The following is a 19,663-nucleotide window of genomic DNA, read 5'->3' as shown; positions in this document are numbered from 1 at the left end:
AAAGCTCATGACCATAGGTGAGGATGGGAACGTAGATCGACCGGTAAATCGAGAGCTTTGCCTTCCGGCTCAGCTCCTTCTTCACCACAACGGATCGATACAGCGTCCGCATTACTGAAGACGCCGCACCGATCCGCCTGTCGATCTCACGATCCACTCTTCCCTCACTCGTGAACAAGACTCCGAGGTACTTGAACTCCTCCACTTGGGGCAAGATCTCCTCCCCAACCCGGAGATGGCACTCCACCCTTAAAGGAAACTAAATGACCTCAAATATAGCTACAAATGAGGCATAATGATGCAATATGTACATATAGCTAGCCTAAATAGCATGTTAGCATCGATTAGCTTGCAGTCATGCAGTGACCAAATATGTCTGATTAGCACTCCACACAAGTCAATAACATCAACAAAACTCACCTTTCATGCACAACGTTAAAAGTTTGGTGGACAAAATGAGACAGAAAAAGAAGTGGCATAAAACACGTCCTAGAAAGTCGGAGAAAGTTATACATGTAAACAAACTACGGTGAGTTCAAGGACCGCCAAAATTAGTAGGACAAAACGGCGCTCTCCAAATACTCGAATCAGTGAAGCATGTTTAGTACAAACAGTGTGCTTTGTAGCAATTAGGGAGGCTTGTGTCATGTTTGTCCTCCTACAGAAACCATATTAAAACAAAAAATAAAATGTTTTCACCCCTCATCTTTTTCCATTTTTCATACATTTTTTAAAAAGCTCCAGAGAGCCACTAGGGCGGCGCTAAAGAGCCGCATGCGGCTCTCGAGCCGCGGGTTGCCGACCCCTGGCCTAGTGGTTAGAGTGTCCGCCCTGAGATCGGTAGGTTGTGAGTTCAAACCGCGGCCGAGTCATACCAAAGACTATAAAAATGGGACCCATTACCTCCCTGCTTGGCACTCCGCATCAAGGGTTGGAATTGGGGGTTAAATCACCAAAAATGATTCACGAGCGCGGCCACCGCTGCTGCCCACTGCTCCCCTCACCTCCCAGGGGGTGATCAAGGGTGAGGGGTCAAATGCAGAGAATAATTTCACCACACCTAGTGTGTGTGTGTGTGTGTGTGACAATCATTGGTACTTTAACTTTATATACTATCATCATAATACAGTAATCACACAAGTTAATCACCAGAGTACCGTATTTTTCGGAGTATAAGTTGCACCGGAGTATAAGTCGCACCTGCCAAAAATGCATAATAAAGAAGGAAAAAAACATATATAAGTCGCACTGGAGCCCGGCCAAACTATGAAAAAAAACTGTGACTTATAGTCCGAAAAATACGGTACATACATCAGTGGTTCTTAACCTTATTGGAGGTACCAAACCCCACCAGTTTCATATGCGCATTCACCGAACCCTTCTTTAGTGAAAAATAAAATGTTTTTTTTTCAAATTCAAGGCAAAGTTGTTGTTTTTCTGGTTCACAAAATGAACCGTGTATGAGCATCACCTTATTCAAAGAAAAAAAACAACACAGTGCATGAACTCACAACAAATTACACACCTACAAATTAGATGAAAAATTAGAGGGAACATTGTTTGGGGATTATCCATAATACACCGATAGGGAGAAGTTTTTATTTTCATGATGAGTTGGGTGTGTCTTGATCTCCGCGGCAGAGGCTCCGCCGAATCCCTGAGGCCGACTCACCGAACCCCTAGGGTTCGATCAAACCCAGGTTAAGAACCACTGATAAACATTGAATTATTTACATTATTTACAATCCGGGGTGTGGGATGTGGTTGGGGGGGGTTAGGTTTGGTTGATATCAACACTTCAGTCGTCAACAGTTGTATCATCAGAGAAATGGACATTGAAACAGTGTAGGACTGACTTAGTACAGAAAGTAGTGGACATAGGAGAGAGATCAGAAAGCATAAGAACAAGTATATACATTTGATTGTTTACATTTGATTATTTACAATCCGGGGAGGTGGGATGTGGAAGGGAGGTTGTTAGTTTATGGTTGTAGTTGCCTGGAGGTGTTCTTTTAGTGCGGTTTTGAAGGAGGATAGAGATGCCCTTTCTTTTACACCTGTTGGAAGTGCATTCCATATTGATGTGGCATAGAAAGAGAATGAGTTAAGACCTTTGTTAGATCGGAATCTGGGTTTAACGTGGTTAGTGGAGCTGTGGTTATGGCAGTCATTTATGTTGATTTACCTGTTTAAAAACTCACAAGACAATGCAGCTGAGATAGGCTCCAGCACCCCCCGACACCCCGAACGGGACAAGCGGTAGAAAATGGATGGATGGACGACAATTCGTTGTGATTATCACTAAAATTAGCATTTTATTGCACTCCTAAAATAAGAACAGCCGGAAATTATTGCAGTTATCCTGAACGAGACTTATTCAACAACAGCTTTTTTTAATTTTAATTTTAATTTTCCATCCATCCATCCATTTCCTACCGCTTGTCCCTTTTGGGGTCGCAGATTTGTTTATTTGTTTTTATTGAACAACAAACATACATTTATAATTCACACAACAGTCAAGGTACTTTCAACAACAAGGAAAGAAAACAAAAGCAAATACAGAGTATTAAATATTAGTAAATAAAAATATTAAAACATTAAAAAAATTAAACCACAGCTTTGGACGCAGTCTCTGGTTTCCGGTTTATACAGTGTTAGCTGTTTAGCTTGACTAAAAAAAAGAAGCACGGCTGGAATACCCATTTAAACCATGGAATGTGAAATCTAGAAGAAGTTTCCTCATTTTTTTATGAATTAATAAGGTCGTAATACTGGGGGGGAAAACACTTTTTGAAACCAACAGACAGTTATCTTTATCTTTTCCCCTTCATTCCAAGCGATCTGTCAGGTTGAGACACGTTGAAAAGGCAGAAAGTTCAGTTGCAAACATTGAGATATAGTCTGTTCTGCCATCTTTACCATGAATTGATTAACGTGGACCCCGACTTAGACAAGTTGAAAAACCTATTCGGGTGTTACCATGTAGTGGTCAATTGTACAGAATATGTACTGTACTGTGCAATCTACTAATAAAAGTCTCAATCAATCAATCTGTCGACCTGAGTGAACCTGATCCAGGTGACACAGTAGAAGCATGTGCGCTGATTAAGGAGATTGGCGGCATCATTTTATATATTTTTGGAGGGGGGCATGGGAGGACTCTGGGAGTTGTGTTTATGTACACGTTTGCACCATTCCAACATAAGTGGGTGTGGGTTTAGAGGACCACTCCTCCCTCAGCGCTTCACGCTTGTGGACAAAAGGGGAAGTTATAAAGGTTTCTTTCAAAATAAAACAAGGACGGGTTAAACACCAACATACACCGCAGTGACATTCTACTTTGTGTACTTTAATTAACGTATTTTATATAAATTTGCATATAATCCGCGAATGTATTTAATTTAACGTGTTAACAGACCGTAATGGTCAATGTTGTTTTTTAAATGTGTATTATTTTGGAATATGCTACCGGAACTAGTTTGCTTCATCATGTCATGTTGTACACAAATGTCCCTGACCACAGTGGCGTGTCTCGGGTGGTTCGGTTCTGCTACCTCGGCAGACTGGGCTTCCTCGGTTCTCCCTTTAACAACCTCGGGATGTTTCCGCCGCTGCTCTTCGTCCTCCATGTCGTCGCCGTGCGGTGCAGCTCCGAGTTCATGTTGGACGTGGTCGTGGACCGCTACCACATCCCCAAAGTTTGCCCGCGAGAGGTCCAACCCGAGGACTTTATTCGCTATCACTTCAACGGCACCTTAAATGCTGACGGCAAGACGTTTGATTCCAGGTTTTTATTTTTTTATTCTATATATGTATATATTTAGAAAATGTTTACGTTTTGCGGTTGTTTGAGGCGCATGCGCACGACTACGTTTTTTTTATTTAAGATAACTTGCAACATCTGTGTGTAACATGTTACTTCCGGGTTAGACTGACAAAACTTTATTATGCAGCCGACAAATTCTGAAGCCTAAGTGAGTTAACAATCTTTACTTTTACCTATGAGGCTTTACTTTTCTCAGTATTTCCTCATAAGGCTTTAATTTATGGAACTGCAGAGAATACCAGGCATCTTATGGGTCAGGAATGTCTTGAGGCGAACACTTTTTGTAAGTCTTGCCGTAAATGAGCTGGGATAGGCTCCAGCTCACTAATAGAAGCAGTAAATAAGGTCGACGATAGTAAGATAATGTTGTCCAGACCGTGTTCAATGTGCGGCCCAGGTGCCATTTTCAGCCCTCAGCTCATTTTTAATGGCCTGCGGCACAGTCTAAAGCAGGCCTGGACAATTATTTTGACTGGGGGGCCAAATTTAGAGAAGAAAATGTGTCTGGGGTCCAGTATATCTATTTTTAGGAACACTAATACAAAACCTCACAATAATGTCTGATTGAACGCTAAAAACGTTACGACAGGCCGCCTTAAAAAAACACAATGGAATTTAAAATGTATCTATGAAGGATAAAACACGGAATATTGACAACCTATGAACGTCACACCCCCTCTCCATCCACATATTTTACAATCAAGCGAAACGTGACAAAAAAGCGACAAACAGCGAAATATGAACCTACAATCTGATATATCACTAAGCTCTAGAACTTTGTTGTGAAAATCTCCTTCCGCGTCTGTCCCTGACACCCACATTTCAGGCTGACACTCTGTGGAAACGCTCCCCAACCACACTGCTTGGTGTCTCGTCTGAGCTGCTGTGACTTAGATTACACAGTAACTAATTATATCACCATAGTAACTAATTATATTACCATATTAACTACTGTATCATGCAAAATGCAGATTCCAACCATTAAAATACTTTATATAGTTCAAGACTTACGGTCATGTGAAAACATCACTGCACATCATTATGGCAGCTACAGTTTCCATCTTAAAGATTTTTAAAAAATATTTGGGAATGTCCGGCGGGCCAGATTGAAATACCTAGCGGTCCGCATGTGGCCCCCGGGCCTTAATTTGCCCAGGTCTGGTCTAAAGATACTATTAAAAAAAATAAAAGAGCAAACAGGTGAAATGTGAGAATTAAGAGTTGCAAGGTTGACTCTAGTAACACAAAGCTGCCATGCAGGTGTTTTTTCTTTAAAGCTGTCATTGCTCAAAACATAATGAATCAAAATCAATGTTATGAATGATTGACCTATTAAAGGTTCCAATTACTTAACTTATAATATTCCACTTCGAAATATTTTTGAGGAAAATATTGCATACTATCTGTTTGCCGTATAAAAGTTTTATAGAGCATTAAAAAAAACAAACACTAAAAATGTATAAGCGACAGATAGATCTGAAGTTGATCAACAGACTTGAATGTTGAAACAAAGTACAATTTATTAACATTTATGAGTGTGGGCCCTTCTATATCATAAGAATTTTAGTGGTATTATTTTTTTAAACTGTCATTGCTCAAAAAATAATGTGTTTATTGACCTATTTAACCTCTGAAGGCCTGAGTGGCCACATGCGTGGACAGCATCTTTTAGCTCTTATTCCCAAAATTGTCTACACTACTGAATTGGGGTCTTATGGCCCTTATGTGGACACGTATACTGCCATCTGGTGGTGTCAGAAGAGTATAACAATGGAATTTGGGAGAAAAAAAAAAAGTGTAAAAATAAGAATTAGCATGTCACTAAACATGAAGTACACGTTTGTTACTTATGGACTAAGTCAGTGGTTCTCAAATGGGGGTACTTGAAGGTATGCCAAGGGGTACGTGAGATTTTTTTTTAAATATTCTAAAAATAGCAACAATTCAAAAATCCTTTATAAATATATTTATTGAATAATACTTCAACAAAATATGAATGTAAGTTCATAAACTGAACATCAAATCAAGTAGGCTATTCCATTCATTACAATGCAATATTCAGTGTTGACAGCTGGATTTTTTGTGGACATGTTCCATAAATATTGATGTTAAAGATTTCTTTTTTTGTGAAGAAATGTTTAGAATTAAGTTCATGAATCCAGATGGATCTCTATTACAATCCCCAAAGAGGGCACTTTAAGTTGATGATTACTTCTATGTGTAGAAATCTTTATTTATAATTGAATCACTTGTTTATTTTTCAACAAGTTTTTAGTTATTTTTATATCTTTTTTTCCAAATAGTACAAGAAAGACCACTACAAATGAGCAATATTTTGCACTGTTATACAATTTAATAAATCAGAAACTGATGACATAGTGCTGTATTTTACTTCTGTATCTCTTTTTTTCAACCAAAAATGCTTTGCTCTGATTAGGGGGTACTTGAATTAAAAAAAGGTTCACAGGGGGTACATTACTGAAAAAAGGTTGAGAACCACTGGACTAAGTACATCAAAAGATGATTCTTAGTTTTTATTCTAATTAGGGTCCAATAAGCCCAAATAGCAAAGACAAATAAAAAAAAGCATGTAAACAAACAGCTTGGGCCTTAAGAGGTTAAGGCTTCAATTACTCTACATCAAATATTCCACTTTGAAATGTTTCTTGGGGTCGGATATTTTGTGTATTTGCCGTAAAAAACAGGGTTTTGACAAAAAGGGCATAAAACAAAAAAAACAAAAAATGTATATCAACAAACAGACCTGAAATTGATCTAGAGGAGGGGTGTTAAATTCATTTTAGTTTAGGGCCGGACTGGTTAAATCATAGCATAATACCTTAACAATACAGCTACAACAACTTCAGATTGTTTTGTTTTTTTGTTTGTTTGTTTTACTTATGCCCAAAATAGAACAACACATTTGGAAAATGTACATATCACAAATAATGCTCTTGACAAAACTTAAAGTTAGCTGAAAATTCTGAGGAACAAATTGGAGCAGTTGCAAAAACCATGAAGAACACAATAAACTTAGGCTTTGTTTCAGTGTATCTACGGATCCATTAAACTGTCAGTCACAGCCTATATGGGATTGTACAAAATAAATAAAAACTCTTGGTATCAAAACCCTCATTTGTCATTTCCACGTATTAATCCTGTGCCGACCATACAAACTGAGGTAGAAACTATTCAAGAGGTTTGAGTTAGTCCCTGCCTTCTAGGCATCATTGTGTACTGATAGAAAATAAAAGCTGCACAATGTGTGAACAATTTCAACCAAACAGAACTTAAGAGATTGTCAGGATAGTAGTAAATCACACTGTTCGCTTTCTTTACATTTCCACAGAAGACAAACATTTTCACAGAACTATATCAAGGTGCAGTGTTTCATGCAGCATTTTAAGGGGTTACAAATAGTTTATTTACTCCTGAAAGCTGGTATGGTTTAGCTTTCACAAGTGCATCAATATCAGCTGTCACATCTTGAGTGGCAGACAATTTCAGGATGTTATTGAAGTGCTTGTGCGTGAGCCTTAATTGTAACTTCGGTTTATTGATGCTCATTACAGAGAAAACTTTGAAGCAGGTTTTACATTGGGTGGAGGGGGAGGAGCCTCAGCCCCGCTTTACTGTGTACCTAACAGAGTTGCTATTGCGACATCCAGTGGACACATTGAGAACAGCAATGTATTTCATTTAAAAGTAAAGCTCCTTTTTACACTTTGCAAACTCATCTCGTGGGCCGGATTAAACACATCTGTGGGCCGCATGTTTGACATCTTTGATCTAGAGATTTAAGCCTTTTATGAATTATTTTTAAAATTTTTATGACTGAGACCCTTCCGAGTTCCTGGGACCAAGCTTGAGCAGGGCCCTAAATGTTAAAAACAAATATATATATATATATATATATATATATATATATATATATATATATATATATATATATATGTATGTATGTATGTATGTATGTATGTATGTATGTATGTATGTATGTATGTATGTATGTATGTATGTATGTATGTATGTATGTATGTATGTATGTATGTATGTATGTATGTATGTATGTATGTATATATATATATATATATTGTAGGGGTGTAACGGTACACAAACATTTCGGTTCGGTACATACCTCGGTTTAGAGGTCACGGTTCGGTTCATTTTCGGTACAGTAAGAAAACAACAAAATATACATTTTTTGGTTATTTATTTACTAAATTTGTAAACAATGGCTTTATCCTTTTAACATTGGGAACACTATAATCATTCTGCTCACGTTAATCAACATTAAACTGCCTCAAGTTGTTGCTTAGATTAAATAAAATGACAAAACTTTTCTTGTACATATAAAAAGTACAACATTAAACAGTTTCAAGTCAACTCATCATGCTTAATTTATTACAGCATTTGGGAAGCCTGTAGTTGATTTATTATGTAAATGTTATATTTTTATCAACATGTGATAGCAGGGACCCTGCCATTCAAAACGAGGCTGTTGCATTACTAATGATTAATGTAACTATAGCTGAAAAAATAGTACAATAGCAATAGGAGAGACTAATTCATCCCTGACCACCATGGAGTTCATGTAGGCTTTATGATGCAGTTACATTATTATATCAACTATCAGAGACAGAAACTCTTCATTTAACATAATGTCCTTACAGCTCAATCAACACAGAAAAAGGTAAAGTGAAATAACAGACAGACAGGGCTCTGCTGTCCGTAACCCACACTCACACACCGCAAAATGAGCTAACGTTATGCTAAAAGCGAATTAGCCTTCACCTCAAGCCAGGACTGCGAGCGAGCCGAGCTGCCTTTTATATTTCTAGAAGGTCAAAGGGCTCATAGTGATGTTACTAGTAGTTTACTGGGAGGTGTTTATTATCATTTGAGGAGAGTCCGCTGCCTGATGCTTACCTGCTAAACGCTAAGCACTGACTGAATACGCACTGCTGATTGGCTGTTACCGCTCTGTTTGTAACCAATCAGATGGTTGTGTGGGTGGGACAATGCTGGGTGCTGTGTAGAGTACTGACAGAAACAGAGGCAGAAGGAAGCGGAGGCGGCTACTTAATATGTTCGTGTGGAAAGTCGTTCGGTACACCTCAGAACCGAACCGAAACCCCCGTACCAAAACGGTACAATACAAATACACGTACCGTTACACCCCTAATATATTGTACTGGTTTTGAAAATGAAAAATATCAAAATGGCCCCCGCATGCTTTGATTTTGATTTTTCAGTGTGCGGTCCTCAGTGGAAAAAGTTTGGACACCTTGCTGTAGTCTGACAGTACGTGTGTGTTATTGTGTGCAGTCATGACAGAGGCAAAGCCTTCATCAGTCAGGTGGGTGTGGGTCGCCTCATCATAGGAGTCGACCGCGGCCTGCCGGGCATGTGCGTGAACGAGCGCCGCAAGATCACCGTCCCGCCACACTTGGCCTTCGGAAGCATAGGAACAGGTATCGCAAAGTGTTCTGCGCCCGCAATAGTTTAGTTTTTATTTTTCCATCTTTAATCTTTGATATGGCTGTCCCACAAGGGGGCATCATCCCACCGGACGCCGTCTTGGTGTACGACGTGCTCCTGCTGGACATATGGAACAAGGCGGACAAGGTTGAGATCCGCACGCTCAGCAAACCTAAAAAATGCACTCGTGCCGCCATGGCGTCCGACTTTGTACGCTATCATTACAACGGCACCCTGCTCTCCGGGCAAGCCTTTGACTCCAGGTGGGTGTGGTGGGTGTGTTTTTAAACGACAACTAACTGTGTGTGTTTACTTCAGCCATAAGAATGCGACCTATGACACCTATTTGGGCCAAGGCGATGTAATTGAGGGCATGGAGCAGGGCCTGCTGGGAATGTGTGTCACAGAGAGAAGGGTCATCATCATCCCGCCATTCCTGGCTTACGGCGAGAATGGGAACGGTACGAGGCATCATTTCATCACCATGGCAACGCCTATATTAGTTTGTCTACAACAGGAATGTCCAAAGTGCGGCCTGTTGCCAAATTGATAACGGCTTCCGGCACAATCGTTAGCATTCTAATAGCATGCAAACTTCTTGTTTTTTCAATCATATTTTAGTACTTGATACATGCTAACGTCAGCATGCTAGCATTTTAAACAAACACTTTCAAGTACACACCTCTTATTTTGGCACTTGACCCATGTTTCAGTTCGCATTTTAGCATGCTAACAGTAGCATGCTAGCTAATTTAGAAAGTATACACCTCTCTATTTTTTCAGGCACGCACCTTAGAGTAATATATTTTGGTACTTGACGCATTTTAGCGTTTTATTATTTACTTTAACAAGGTAGCTTTTTAAGCTAATTTAGCAGGTATACAGTGTCATATATTTTGGTATTTCACTAATGCTAACTAAGAGTGTTATTGTTAGAATGCTAGCTTTTTTTTTTGTTTATTTTTTTTTTTTTTTAGATCATTTTGCTTATCTGTTTTGTTGAACATCTGGCCTGCGTGCTAACTGTTAGCACTTCAGTTTGGCTTTGGATCTTCAGCATTCACACTAAATTTCTACCGAAATTGCATTTTCTAGTTCTTAAAAAAAAAAAAAAGTATATATTGTACTGGTTTTGAAGGTGAAAACTACCAAAATTGCCCCCGCATCATCTGATTTGTGGCCCTCAGTGGAAAAAGTTTGGGCACCCCTAGTCTGCAATTATAATTGACTTAAGTATCAGCTAATTGAGACTTAAAATGTCCCAATAGGACGTCTAGTGCCCCCGCAGGCCACGCTGATATTTGATGTGCTGATGGTGGATGTGTTCAACCCCAAAGACGAGCTCGTTGTCGAGGTCAAGGAGGTCCCGGAAGAATGCGCCCGCCGCACCGCTGTGGGCGATTACATCCGCTACCACTACAACGGAACCTTCCACGATGGCACCGCCTTTGACTCCAGGTCTGAGTGATAAACGAACATGATTGTGTGGCAAAAACGGACGGTGACGTTGATGTGTTGGCAGCTACCAGAGGAACAGCACGTACAACACGTATGTGGGTATGGGCTACATCATCAAAGGCATGGACGAAGCCCTGCAGGGTCTGTGCATGGGAGAGAAGAGGAGGGTCGTGGTGCCGCCTCACCTGGCTTATGGAGGAGACGGTGTGGGTGAGTGAGGACAAAACAGGGTGGGGTCTCTATTTTCCCAAACAACTGTTTCTTCTCCTCACAGTGACAACATTTCACTTACATTTATGAGAATGTCCCTGATATTCTGTATTTAATAGCGGATTCTGTTTTATCGACCAACTCTGATTCTATCCGTGGCTACGTTAACACGGAAATACCTTACTTTTTTATTGAGTTCAGTGATTATTGATTAGACATACTAACGTGTCAAATGAATAGTAGCAACAGTGGTGAGATCCCATAGTTCTTGTACACATAGTCTTTTTTACCCACTCGTCTGCTTTACCTTTCTTTACAAGCTCAAGAATTTGCATGTATGTTGCACTGCTCTTTTATCGTTACTTCGAATATAACTTTTATTATCGTGACAAGCCAAAGTCGAAATTGTGATTAAAATTCAATGACCTGTCCAGCCCTACTGGGTAAAGTAAAAACATACCCAGAGCTCATTGTCAAACTACTGTACTGTTAATTAATTATAACTCACAACAGTAATTATAATTACAGAAACAACAGCAAAAGCTTCCTTATTGTTGTCCGCTGACTAGTTGTAGACATTCTCCATGTTTATTTTTCACTTTGAGTTTGTCCATCTTAAACATTCATGTTCCAACACATTTAACCCCTTTTTGTAGAGATGTCCGATAATATCGGACTGCCGGTATTATCGGCCGATAAATGCTTTAAAATGTAATATCGGAAATTATCGGTATCTGTTTCAAAAAGTAAAATGTATGACTTTTTAAAACGCCTCTGTACGGAGTGGTACGCGGACGTAGGGAGAAGTACAGAGCAGTTGCGTCTCCCAGTCATACTTGCCAACCCTCCCGATTTTCCCGGGAGACTCCCGAATTTCAGTGCCCCTCCCGAAAATCTCCCGGGGCAACCATTCTCCCGAATTTCTCCCAATTTCCACCTAGACAACAATATGGGGGGCGTGCCTTAAAGGCACTGCATTTGCGTGCCGGCCCAATCACATAATATCTACAGCTTTTCACACACACAATAATGTTGTGTCGTTCGCGAACGATTCGTTCGAACGAACGGATCTTTTTCGTGAACGTACTGAACCGAATCACTTCATGAACTGATTCGTTCCTTTCTGAGTTCAGTTGAGCTCCGCCACGACCATGCCGGTATGAGTGGAACTGGCGCATTCTGTGACGTCAGCGAACGACGCAGCCAGCTACTCATCATGGGGGCGGGGGGAGGGACTGAGCGAACGACATGAATCACTCAGTGAACGACAACGCTCTCGCTCTCTGCTCTGCTTGCCCCAATGCCGCGAGTGATTCTCCTCCCGTCGCGGGGATATGTTTCATGCCTTTGGCATCCGTTCTCCATTCATTCTCCAAGCTAACGGCTAATGTTGACTCCAGCCACATGAAAACAAACACACACACACGCCCCGTCCCCATTATCTCAACACATAAAGTTATGAGAGTAGAGGAGACAGAAAGAAAGTCAGTGCAGGGCAAGGCTGAGCAGCAGCGACGCGGGGGGGAGGAGCGGGGGGTAAAGTGTAGGGCAGGCTGTTTGAGAAGATTTAAAATAAAAATAATAACTAATGTATGTACATTAGAGATGCGCGGATAGGCAATTATTTCATCCGCAACCGCATCAGAAAGTCGTCAACCATCCGCAATCCACCCGATCTAACATTTGATCAGAACCGCATCCGCCCGTTGTTATATATCTAATATAGACGATGCAAGGCATTAGTGAGGTTATAAAGCTTTTGCCTGTTAAAGAAAGGAGACTGATCCAATGCAGCACAGACATTCGCGTGCCACGCTGTCACGACCCAGACGCACACCAGTGTGCAATCATATGGGAGCCGCGCTGAGCGCACCTCCAAGCGCGTCTCGCTGCAGGCGACGGCCGGGTATATGGGCCCGACGCTCCAGCGCCATCCATTTTCAGGGCTAGTTGATTCGGCAGGTGGGTTGTTACACACTCCTTAGCGGGTTCCAACTTCCATGGCCACCGTCCTAGCTGCTGTCTATATCAACCAGGGTGAGCCCCACCCCTTTCGTGAGCGCACTGCGCGCGGAGTGACCCCTGTTACGCGCCCCCGGCAACAGGGGTGGCGGGCAGGTAAGCTGCGCGGACGGAGCGCGCGGAGTGACCCCTGTTACGAGCCCCCGGCCACGGGGGTGGCGGGCAGGTAAGCTGCTTACCTGCTGCGCGTGACGCCGGCCGCGGCGAAGGCGGACGAGGCGGGGTGACGGTGCGGTGGGCGCGGTGGTGACCCTGGACGTGCGTCGGGCCCTTCTCGCGGATCGCCTCAGCTACGGCTCCCGGTGGGGCCCTCTCGGGGGAAGGGGCCTCGGTCCCGGACCAGGGCGAGGCGTCACTTCTCCGCTCCGTAAAAGTGTCCATCTCTTTTCTTTTTTTTTCTTCTGTTGTGGCATATGCAGCAGGTGCCTGCTCGTTTTTCGTATGTGGGTAACAACATTTAACTATGTATATATATTTCCGAATTGGTTTAACTGCCACCTGAATCTATTTAAAATCTAATTTTTTTTTAACCACCCGACCCGACCCGACCCGCGGATAAAATCTAATTTTTTTAAATTTCATCCGCCCGATCCGCGGATAATCCGCGGACTCCGCGGTTGTGCCCGCAAACCGCGCATCTCTAATGTACATATATATAGGCTATTATTTATCTTGATTTTTATATTATTTAAGCTATTTATTTTCTTTTTTATTGCATATTTAAGTTGATATTTCCATTTTTATATTTTTAAATGTAAGCTACAGAAATTTTAGTTTTAATGTTGGCTTTTCTGGCACTTGGTTTAATATTTGTTTTGTTTTATTTAAGGTAGCCTATTTATTTTCTTTTTGTTTGCACATTTAAGTTAATATTTTCTTTGTTATATTTTTAAACGTAGGCTACAGAACATTTAGTTTTTATGTTGGCATTTCTGGCTCTTAATTTATTTGTTTTATTTTGAAGGTATTTATTTTCTTTTTGTTTGCATATTTAAGTTTACATTTTCTTTGCTAAAGAACATTTAGTTTTTATGTTGGCATTTGTTAAGGGTTTCTTAATTTAATATTTGTTTTTGCACTAAACAAACGAGGCCTATTTATTTAACTGTTGATTGCAAGCATTTTCGTAGGCTATAACTATTTTTTTTATTTCCCACTTTTATTTATTTCTTATTTTCATTTCAGTGCAATAAAACATATTTAACAACAGGACTCGCGAACCTACTGACACAGAGAACTGACTGTGTCGCGGAGGAGGACGTCACATTGAGGATCTCGTTCAGTCACTGTGCGTCGTTCATTGGGTGCTGAGGGCTTGTGTCGTTCGCGAACTGACACACACTGAGATCTGCCGCTGGGGAATCTGTTACTGACTGACTCGTGATTCGCCGACCTGCCCACAGAACTGCTGCTGCAGAAGTGATTCGGTGAACAAATTTTTTGAACGAATCAATTTAAGGAACTGATTCTAGTGATTCAGTACAGTCAAAAGAACTGCCGATCCCATCACTAACACACAAGTGAATGCAAGGCATTCTTGGTCAACAGCCATACAGGTCACACTGAGGGTGGCCGTATAAACAACTTTAACACTGTTACAAATATGCGCCACACTGTGAACCCACACCAAACAAGAATGAGAAACACATTTCGGGAGAACATCCGCACCGTAACACAACATAAACACAACAGAACAAATACCCAGAACCCCTTGCAGCACTAACCCTTCCGGGACGCTACAATATACACCCCCCGCTAACCCCCCCACCTCAACCTCCTCATGCTCTCTCAGGGAGAGCATGTCCCAAATTCCAAGCTGCTGTTTTGAGGCATGTTAAAAAAAAAAGAATGCGCTTTGTTACTTCAATAATAAATATGGCAGTGCCATGTTGGCATTTTTTTCCATAACTTGAGTTGATTTATTTTGGAAAACCTTGTTACATTGTTTAATGAATCACAACAAAATTAGGCATGATAATGTGTTAATTCCACGACTGTATCGGTTGATATCGGAATCGGTAATTAAGAGTTGGACAGTATCGGATATCGGCAAAAAAGCCATTATCGGACATCTCTACCTTTTTGTTAAGGTAATTTGTGAACTGCTGAGAGCATTTTATAGCGCTATTTTTTGTGGGTAAATGATAGTTTATCATCACACTTCAACAATATATATCGCGATAGACACGTAACCGATATTAATAAAAATTGCGTTGGATAAATCGTCTTCTTTTTTCTTTTCTTTTTTTCTTCATTGGAACAGCAAGGTTGGTTGCATGAACAAAGGCACTCGCTCTAAGGAAATGATCACTGATCAATGGGAGTAACATGGTAACAGCCAATCAGGTAACAGTATCAACCATCACATTTGGTTGCGCCATCTTGTTGTCTCGTGGTTGATTCTTTGTATGGAGTGAGAAGAGAAAGTAAAAATGAGTGCTGCAGAGAGCGAAGCAATTGTGGCCAGAACAGGATAAGTCACCTCTACAGTATGGCTGTTTTTTTATTTTTTTCCAAACGGACCATAGTCCTTAGCCGCGCTCACCTCTTTTCTTTTCAACCCTCGTCCTTTCCCTATTCGGGTACCGTATTTGTCGGAGTATAAGTCGCTCCGGAGTATAAGTCGCACTGGCTGAAAATGCATAATAAAGAAGGAAAAAAACATATATAAGTTGCACTGCAGTATAAGTCGCATTTTTTTGGGAAATTTATTTGATAAAACCCAACACCAAGAATAGACATTTGAAAGGCAATTTAAAATAAAGAATAGTGAACAACAGGCTGAATAAGTGTACGTTATATGAGGCATAAATAACCAACTGAGAACGTGCCAGGTATGTTAACGTAACATATTATGGTAAGAGTCATTCAAATAACTATAACATATAGAACATGCTATACGTTTACCAAACAATCTGTCACTCCAAATCGCTAAATCCCATGAAATCTTATACGTCTAGTCTCTTATGTGAATGAGCTAAATAATATTTGATATTTTACGGTAATGTGTTAATAATTTCACACATAAGTCACTCCTGAGTATACGTCGCACCCCCGGCCAAAAAAACTGCGACTTACAGTCCGAAAAATACGGTATATAGGAACAACAGGGACTAAATTGCAGGATTGTAGAATTAAAATAAATTACAAAATATAACAAATGGGATACTTTAAAATAACAATCATTGGTCTAATAATATTAAAAAAATATTTACTGCAGAACAGAAATTCCTTTCCATACTTAAATGAGAATAACTGACCAAATAAAATGTTACACAGCTTTAACTTCCTGGCACTAACCTGCAGAAAATTGTTCTTCTCAGATTTCTCTGTGTACATTTTGCATTATTCTGTTACACTTTATAAAACACTTCTTACATATTCCATATTTTTGCACCTTTATTTTAAGAGATTATTGTCAAGTGTTAATGGGGTTTTAGAATTTTGTTTACATTTTTAAGTGTTTTCCATGCTTGTGTTGACATTTCCTTTCTTTCTGCTTTGGATTATAATCAGAGGAAGGTTACATTTGAAATAAAAATGTTTACATTTAATATAGTTCTCGTCTTTCGACAGGTCATAAAAAATACAAATAATTATTGATATCGACTGATGTAAACACTTATATTGTGATACAGTTCTCAGCCATATTGCCCAGCCCTTCTTCAACGTCCCTAAAACATGTAAATGTTGCCTCTTTGCGAGGTCAGCATTGCAAATGAGAATCTGTTCCTAATTGTCTTACCTTGGACATATAAAGGTTAAACAAATATACAAACGCATGTAAACTGGGAAGTTAAGGCGCTGGTGATTTGCTAAGTGTTGACTACATTACCCAGAAGGCTTAGCGTCGAAGACAGGAACAGGAAGTAGGTCTGAGTGACCTGGTAGATGACAGTTGTGCCATTTGAGCAACAAAGAGTGCATTTATAGTTGCATGTTGCTGTTCCTGCTTGGTCTACACTAGACTCTAACATACGTTTTGATAAAGCAGTTGACGTGCTTGAAGACAAATTTGATTGGCTAAAATGTGCGGGGAAGTAATCAATCAATCAGGGTTTATTTGTATAGCCCTAAATCACGAGTGTCTCAAAGGGCTGCACAAGCCACAACGACATCCTCGGCTCAGATCCCACATCAGGGCAAGGAAAAACTCAACCCAATGGGCTACAATGCGAAACCTTGGAGGGGACCGCAGATGTGGGGACCCCCCTGGGCGACCGGTGCAATGGACATTGAGTGGATCTAGTTAATAGTGTGGGAATTGGACAAAGTTGGGAGGTGGCGCATACTTGGCAGGGATTGGTTGAATGGTCCGCATTGCACATTTCTAGAGGGACTGTTATATCTAGAGGTGACAGAAGGGATGCTTATGGGTGTTAGGTCCTACCGTAATTTACTTTTTTTATAGATATATACTTAATCTGTACTTCTTGACATTGTAAATCGTTCCCATTACTGAGTACAAAGTACAATATTCTCTGCTGACTTGTGAGTTTGAAAGATTAAAAAGCAATAATTTCTTACCTTACAGGTGAGCTGATCCCCGGATCAGCTGTGCTGGTCTTCGACATCCACGTCATCGACTTCCACAACCCCGACGACCCCGTGGACGTCAAAGTGACCCACAAGCCTCAGGAATGCGACAGCGTGAGCGAGGCGGACGACTGGCTGCAGTATCGCTACAACTGCTCCTTGATGGACGGCACCTTGCTGTACTCCTCGTGAGCGCCCTCTGATGTTCACTCTGCCACACTGCATGGAAGCACACTGACTCTGCCTGGCTCCTTGTTACTTGGGGAATCTTTACGTATCCATGACAACAGCACGTATGTCTGCATGACTCTCAAGGTTTCCATACTCTCCAAGCGTGGAAGTTTTCCTTTGAAGGTTCCACAAATAGCTTCACTTGACTCTCTCTCTCTTTTTAGGGACCAGTTTGACTCGCCCTCAGTCACCACGCTGGGGGCCGAGCAGGTCATTCCGGGTCTGGAGCAAGGATTGATTGGCATGTGTGTGGGCGAGACCAGAGAAGTAGTCGTACCCCCCCACTGGGGACATGGCGAAAATGGAGGTACAATGAAATACAATTGTCTTTTTTAGCAGCATGAAAAGGGAGTTTTCATTGCCTCAGTCGCCAAAATGCTTTTGGGGATGAATTAATGCTGTAAAAAAACATTTTTTTTGGTCGGTCAGCCGGTGATGTTCCTGGGAGCGCAGTGCTCTTCTTCCAACTGGAGTTGGTAGAGCTACGGAAAGGCGTTCCAAAAGGCTTCATGTTCGTGTGGTTAGGAGATGGCCCAGACCCGCTCTTCCCCGCCATGGACCTCAACGGTGACAGAGAGGTCCCTTTGCAGGAGGTAAAACTCTAATAACATCTTGTCTGTAGATTAGTCGTTGGGATCGACCAATTATTAGCCGGGCCGATATTTGACATTTTTGACGTCTATCGGTATCTGCCTTTTTTTTTAAATCCGAAGCAGCTTATTTATTTTTTTACAACTACAACAGAACCACACCACCTGATGCAATATATATACAAATATGACCAATATTTATTATTTTCAAAATAATGACGGAGATAGTAATAAGTCTCAGCACCAGCCCCTTTGCACTACGTGAGAAAAGTTCCCCTTTTCCCAATTTCTGTTAATTTAAGAAGAAAAATTACTCTCATTGACAATAATTCTCCATAGGTATTGAAATCTAACCAGGCATTTATTTGAGTTAGCAATTTTTCAGTGTTTCTCCCGAGGAAACCTTACAATGTATTGAATCCATACACTGCTATAAAATTGAGTAGATGGCAAGTTGATGCTTGTTTTAGACAGGTAAAGGTGTTTGAAATCCCCTGATGTTTTTTGCTGCTAAATTAACCACAACATTGGCACCGGATAAAATATTGTCGCTACTGGTCCGACTTTTCCTAAAGAATAATGTTAAAAAACAACCTGCCATACTATTCAAAGTTTAAATAACTTTTACTGCAAATGAATATCAGCTCCAAATATCGGGCTCCTTGACAACTAATAATTGGTATCAGTCCTGTAAAAAACATATCGGTCAATCTCTAAAATTAACCCCAACATTAAAGCCGTATAAAACATGTCGCTACTGGTCTGACGTTTCTTAGGGGAAAATAGTCATTTAAAAACAACTTAAAGCTTTGTCCAGCTGTTTACTGATGTATAATATTCATGGATATCAACTTCTTTAACTACTAATAATCAGAATCGGCCCTGAAAAAAACATATTGGTCGATCTCTAATTTTTAAATGCTACTGCTCAAGTACTGACTTGAAGTACTGCACAAGTTCCTTTTTAAGTTGCTGAGATGTCTTCCTTACCTCTTTTGCCAAAGGAATGAATGAATCCTTGGAATACTGTAATTGTAGCTGGGAATGATCTTAAAAGAAGGCCAACAGCCTTTAATTATCCTCTCTAGTTTTCAGCCTTTATCAAGCTCCAAGTCCAGCAGGGCAACGGTCGCCTTCGACCGGGAGTCCAAGCAGACGACATCATTCAGGACATGTTCAACAGTCAGGACCTTAACAAAGACGGCAAGATCGTCGCATACGAAGTCAGTCTTCAATCAGAGGAGCAGCCCGAACGGGACGAGTTGTAAAAAAAGACTTGATGAGGTGATTTTACATGTTGTGCGTTTTA

General features: G+C 40.7%; 1 pseudogene; it reads left to right on the top strand.

The window, feature by feature from the left end:
* Nucleotides 1-3,492: 3,492 nt before the first annotated feature.
* LOC133620394 (peptidyl-prolyl cis-trans isomerase FKBP10-like) lies at nucleotides 3,493-19,622 on the top strand (annotated as a pseudogene).
* Nucleotides 19,623-19,663: the final 41 nt, after the last annotated feature.

Source organism: Nerophis lumbriciformis, linkage group LG24 (assembly GCF_033978685.3).
Source record: "Nerophis lumbriciformis linkage group LG24, RoL_Nlum_v2.1, whole genome shotgun sequence".
In the NCBI taxonomy this organism is placed as follows: Eukaryota; Metazoa; Chordata; class Actinopteri; order Syngnathiformes; family Syngnathidae; genus Nerophis; species Nerophis lumbriciformis.
This window is presented reverse-complemented; position numbering and strand designations above follow the sequence as displayed.